Source organism: Leuciscus leuciscus, assembly GCF_965113295.1.
Source record: "Leuciscus leuciscus genome assembly, chromosome: 12".
Taxonomy (NCBI): domain Eukaryota; kingdom Metazoa; phylum Chordata; class Actinopteri; order Cypriniformes; family Leuciscidae; genus Leuciscus; species Leuciscus leuciscus.
The window spans coordinates 35,304,146-35,310,145 of NC_138736.1; the positions used below are offsets into that span (position 1 = coordinate 35,304,146).

The 6,000-nt window shown below is 48.5% G+C and overlaps 1 protein-coding gene across 3 annotated transcripts in view; it reads right to left on the reverse strand.

The window, feature by feature from the left end:
• The window catches only part of LOC309511135 (E3 ubiquitin-protein ligase TRIM39-like), a 175,420-nt gene that overhangs the window by 69,081 nt on the left and 100,339 nt on the right, over positions 1-6,000 (reverse strand). The gene's annotated exons all lie outside the window — the stretch shown is intronic.

Genomic DNA, 6,000 nt, shown 5'->3' on the forward strand with positions numbered 1-6,000 from the left:
CAGAACAAAATGACAAACAATATCTGTAAATTAATTAACTGACTGTTACGGACTATATCATTAACTGTTAAATTGATCTTGCTGGTCAGACACCAACAGGGTTCATGATGCACACATGGCACTTTTAAGTCCTCCTGGGAAGTTTGTATTCATGAGGTTTTACTATTATTTTTTTTATTTTTTTTTATGTTTTAAATTAATTTATGAAGCCACTGTAAAATGTATCATTAGCCTACATGTTATATTGTTATACTATAACACTGTCATATTTTGTGCAGGCATTAGCTTACTTCATCGTAAATAGAAAAGCCTGACAATGTAACTGCTAAATACCCAAGTATTGTGGTATTCCACAATGTTTCTCACTGACACACTCATAACTCGAGATTATGGATTAAAGAAAATCCCAAGCTTCCTACTCATATTTTCATCATTGTGGCGGCGTTAATGTGTGTTCAATTTGTAAATACGATCTTTATGATACTAGGTAGGCCCCTATGTCTTGAATGCATCAATAGCTCTAGTTTAGGGACAATCCATACAAACAATCTTTACTAAACAGACTGTCACAGTGAGAAGATTTTTGTCCTTTATCAATGCTAAAGGCCTAACCACTGCAGTTAACAACACCATGCTGTTAAATAAAAGTCTGTAGACAAGTCTTAAGGTTAGGGTTAGGGTTAACCTTAACCCTTAATTTCTAACCCAGACCCGGTTTCACAGACAGGGTTTAGATAAAGCCAGGATTTGTCCTTAGTTCAATTTGGGTATTTAATTATAGCTTTTAAAAATGTGCCTTAGAAAAAAAAAAAAACATTACTGGCGTGCATCTTGAGACAAAACAATGGCACTGCCATAAGATATGTCAGTACAAGTTGCTTTCAGGTAATACAGCTCAAACATGCATTTTCGTCTGGGACTACAGGCTTGCCTGTGAAGTGTGAAACCCGGGGTATTATGTTGTAACTTGTTTATAATTATGCCAATGTTACCAAAGTGTTGCGTTGGACAGAGGATTAACTCTAAACCAACAGGTTGTGTACCAGTGCCACACAGGGTGAAAAGGGATGTTGACATTATTAGGCATAAGAGCAGGGACGTGGGAACTATATTGTGAGAGGGGGGGCGGGATTCTTGGGGGGGGGGTGTTAGTGTAGGCCTAGTAGCCTGTGTTATGTATCCTGATTGACTTTATGATTAGTTAAACCTGTTTTGCACATGCATCCCCACAGAGTTAACCATTTCAGACAGTAGGCTACCGGACAGCCTCTGTCTCGTTCACTTCAAGTCTGTGGGCGTTACGCACAGCTCAGTGTGGCCGCTCCAATTTACCTTCAATGAAATCTATGTCAAAACGCGTCAAAAGAGGCAATGCATTTACGCAGAGCAGGGTCATAAACGCGCAGAAAACGTGGCCATGTGTGTCTGGAGTTCAGCGAGCTCCACGGACCACTCCTTCAGTCTATCCACGGAGCGCTCTAAAGTCAACAGTGCTGAATGAATGATGATCTGCTTTTATGTCATTTTTCCTTTTTTATTCAGAATATTCACAAATGTGTTAGCTATGGCATGAAATATCTGATATTCCGATTGTCAAATATATGCAAGTGGAAGTGTATTGTTGTTTAAACACCTTTATAACGATCGCGTTAGTTGAGCTGTATGCGCGATGGGCGCCGCCGTGTTAATTTGTGCCGCAGACGCAGTTCAGAGAATCGGATCTGTTGGATTTACAACACGTGTAAATTTCACATTCATCCACTTCTCCCGAAATACATAAAAGTGTCACAGTGTCTGGTTTATGTTCCTTGGGTCACCACTAGATGTCCTCCTTCCTCACGGTGTCCAGCACACTCTCGTACTACATTCCCCATGATTCTTGTCTTTTCATTGCACTCAGCTGTCCCTTATCACTCATCATTGCATACAGCTGTTTCTCGTCACATTGTTTGTACCTGTCTATTTATACCCTGTCTGTTCTGTGATTGTTGCGGATTCGTTGTTTAATGTCATTGCACCTCTGTGTTCCATGCCTGTTTGTTTCTTGGACTGCTTTTGTATGGATTTTGACCATTGCCTGGACTAGTTTGTGAGTACGGATTACCCTAATAAATTACTTGCGATTGGATCTTACCTTTTCCCTGTGTGTGCGTTGTGACAGAACGAATCCGCCAATATAAAGATCCAGCAAGTACGGCGGAATTAGAGAATGGACTGACCAATATGTGGATACCGCGGAATGAGGTTTTTCCATCTGGAGGAGATTCAGGGTCTCATATTTCCCTGCTGGAGTATTTTTCCATGTGTGTGCGAAGGACCGCGGAGATTGTTGGGCCTCCAGAGGCGGTGGACTCGATGCCACCATCTTGCCGTCGTAGGCGGAGGAGAAGGAGGAAGCAGGCGTCCTCTGTTCCTCAAGACCTGGAGGTCGTTCCCGAACAGCCCGCTGTCTCCCTGGAGGTCGTCCCGGAGGCCTTCCCCTCGGAGCAGCCCGCTGTCGTCCCGGAGGCCGTCCCATCCGAGCAGGCCACTGTCATCCCGGTGGTCCCTGTCCCGGTGGTCCCTGTCCCGGTGGTCCCGAGGCCGGTGGTCTCAGTACCGGGGGTCCCAGTGCCGGTGGTCCCAGTGCCGGTGGTCCCAGTTCCAGTGGTCCCAAGTCCGGTGGTCCCAGTTCCGGTGGTCCCAGTTCCGGTGATCCCGAGTCCGGTGGTCCCAGTTCTGGTGGTCCCAGTCTCGGAGGTCCCTGTGCAGTCTGAGATTGACAGAGCAGCTGAAACTCTGTTGGAGTACTTCGAGAGGTTATATCAAATCCTGGAGAGTGTCAAGACTGTTCACGTCACGCCTGCCGAGCCGGTGTCTTTGGACAAGATGGCCGTCGCCGAGTCTGTTCACGTCACGTCTGCCCAGCCAGAGACTGTTCACGTCACGTCTGCCCAGCCAGAGACTGATCACGTCACGTCTGCCGAGCCTGTGTCTTCGGACAAGATGGCCACCGCCGAGACTGTTCACATCACGTCTGCCCAGCCAGAGACTGATCACGTCACGTCTGCCCAGCCAGAGACTGATCACGTCACGTCTGCCGAGCCTGTGTCTTCGGACAAGATGGCCACCGCCAAGCCTGTTCACGTCACGCCTGCCGAGCCTGTGTCTTCAGACAAGATGGCAGCCGCTGAGAGTGTTCACGTCACGTCTGCCGAGCCTGTGTCTTCAGACAAGATGGCCGCCGCCGAGAGTGTTCACGTCACGTCTGCCAAGTCTGTATCTTCAGACAAGATGGCCGCCGCCGAGAGTGTTCACGTCACGTCTGCCGAGCCTGTGTTCCCTGACAAGATGGCCGCCGTCGAGCCTGTGTCTGTTCTTGAACCTGAGCTGGTGGTGTCTGTGCCTGAGTTTGTTCCTGAGCCTGTGTCTGTCCCTGAGCTTGTGCCTGTGTCTGTTCTTGAGCCGGTGGTGTCTGTTCCTGAGCCGGAGCCAGTGTCTGTTCCTGAGCCGGAGCCAGTGTCTGTTCCTGAGCCGGAGCCAGTGTCTGTTCCTGAGCCGGAGCCAGTGTCTGTTCCTGAGCCGGAGCCAGTGTCTGTTCCTGAGCCGGAGCCAGTGTCTGTTCCTGAGCCGGAGCCAGTGTCTGTCCCTGAGCCGGAGCCAGTGTCTGTTCCTGAGCCGGAGCCAGTGTCTGTTCCTGAGCCGGAGCCAGTGTCTGTTCCTGAGCCGGAGCCAGTGTCTGTTCCTGAGCCGGAGCCTGTGTCTGTTCCTGAGCCGGAGCCAGTGTCTGTTCCTGAGCCGGAGCCAGTGTCTGTGTCTGTTCCAGTTCCTGAGCCGGAGCCAGTGTCTGTTCCAGTTCCTGAGCCGGAGCCAGTGTCGGTGTCTGTTCCAGTTCCTGAGCCGGAGCCAGTGTCTGTGTCTGTTCCAGTTCCTGAGCCGGAGCCAGTGTCTGTGTCTGTTCCAGTTCCTGAGCCGGAGCCAGTGTCTGTTCCTGAGCCTGAGCCGGGGGCGTCTGTTCCTGAGCCCTCAGTGACCGTGACACTGGCCATTATGGCCACAGCCATGTGGTGTGTGTGGGCTACGCACACACTTGGACCGGTGGTGTCTGTTCCTGGGCCGGTGGTGTCAGTGCCTGAGTCGGTGGTGCCAGTTCCAGTGCCTGAGTCGGTGGTGCCAGTTCCAGTGCCTGAGTCGGTGGTGCCAGTTCCAGTGCCTGAGTCGGTGGTGCCAGTTCCAGTGCCTGAGTCGGTGGTGCCAGTTCCAGTGCCTGTGCCTGAGTCGGTGGTGCCAGTTCCAGTGCCAGTGCCTGAGTCGGTGGTGCCAGTTCCAGTGCCTGAGCCGTTGGTGCCTGTTCCAGTTCCTGCGCCGTGGCCGCCCGAGGGGTCTTCACCGCCTTGGCCGCCCGAGGGAAAGTCTCCGCCCTGGCCGCCCGAGGGAAAGTCTCCGCCCTGGCCGCCCGATGGACTGTTGTCTCCGCCCTGGCCGCCCGAGGGAAAGTCTCCGCCCTGGCCGCCCGATGGACTGTTGTCTCCGCCCTGGCCGCCCGATGGACTGTTTGTTTCGCCCCGACCACCGGATGGACTGTTTGCTTCGCCCTGTTCCCCTGATGTATTGTCTGTGTCACCCTGGCCCCCTTTGAGTCTGTTACCCCCTGTTTCTGTTTCCCTTCATGGACCTGGCCCCCCCGTCCCTCCCCCTGATCCTCCACCATGCCACCTCCCTCCTGAACTCTTGTTTTGTTCCGTGTCCTGTCTTGGAGTGTCTGGGAGCCACTCCGTAGAGGGGGGGTTATGTCACAGTGTCTGGTTTATGTTCCTTGGGTCACCACTAGATGTCCTCCTTCCTCACGGTGTCCAGCACACTCTCGTACTACATTCCCCATGATTCTTGTCTTTTCATTGCACTCAGCTGTCCCTTATCACTCATCATTGCATACAGCTGTTTCTCGTCACATTGTTTGTACCTGTCTATTTATACCCTGTCTGTTCTGTGATTGTTGCGGATTCGTTGTTTAATGTCATTGCACCTCTGTGTTCCATGCCTGTTTGTTTCTTGGACTGCTTTTGTATGGATTTTGACCATTGCCTGGACTAGTTTGTGAGTACGGATTACCCTAATAAATTACTTGCGATTGGATCTTACCTTTTCCCTGTGTGTGCGTTGTGACAAAAAGTAAGTGGCTGGTGAACTGGGAGAAGAATAGAGTAAACATTAAAGTTACTTACACAATGTGCAGGGACGGACTGGGGCTAAAAAACAGCCCTGGACTTTCTCCCAAATAGGCCCATCATCCGGCCATTCGCCTCTAGCCGTGTGCGACAGACACTAGCCAGGATGTCCTGATACTATGCCACAATACTGTAGCCTATCAGACAAGGTATTCACAGCAAGTCACATCTCAAAACCAATGATGATAATTGGTTGTGTTTATTAATGAAGCCTCAGCCTTCAAATAAAAACAAAAAATGTACAATGCCATTAAATACAAATAATGAAATGTCACTGGCTACAGAAACCCCAAATTACACAAACTTGTAATTATAAAACATAGCCTATAGCCTAGTTACTATATACCAGGGGTCTCCAACCTTTTTGTGTGCGAGGGCTACCTCAAGGGATAAAATAATCTAGAAGGGATTTTTATTTGTTATACTCCAATATTTATTATAAATATAACATGGTGAAGCTTTTTTACTTTTCACCATCATATGGGAAATAATAAAATATCTTGATATTCTGGTTCAGACTTACAGTAAAAAAAAAAAAAAACAATTCCTGAAAAATTATGAAAATATTTATTGATTTTTTTGTTGATTTTCTATAAACCTATTGTATGTGTTATCAAAAACAGTAGCCCAAACATTTAGTATAAATATAAATGAATAAATAAATGAATAAATAAACTGCCATAACTTCTAAACAAAAACATTACAGGATTACATTTAATAAATGTAATGACTATATTAATATAACAGCAGTTAATTCATAAGTTGTGAAATGTCTTCTTAACTGGTTTGTTCT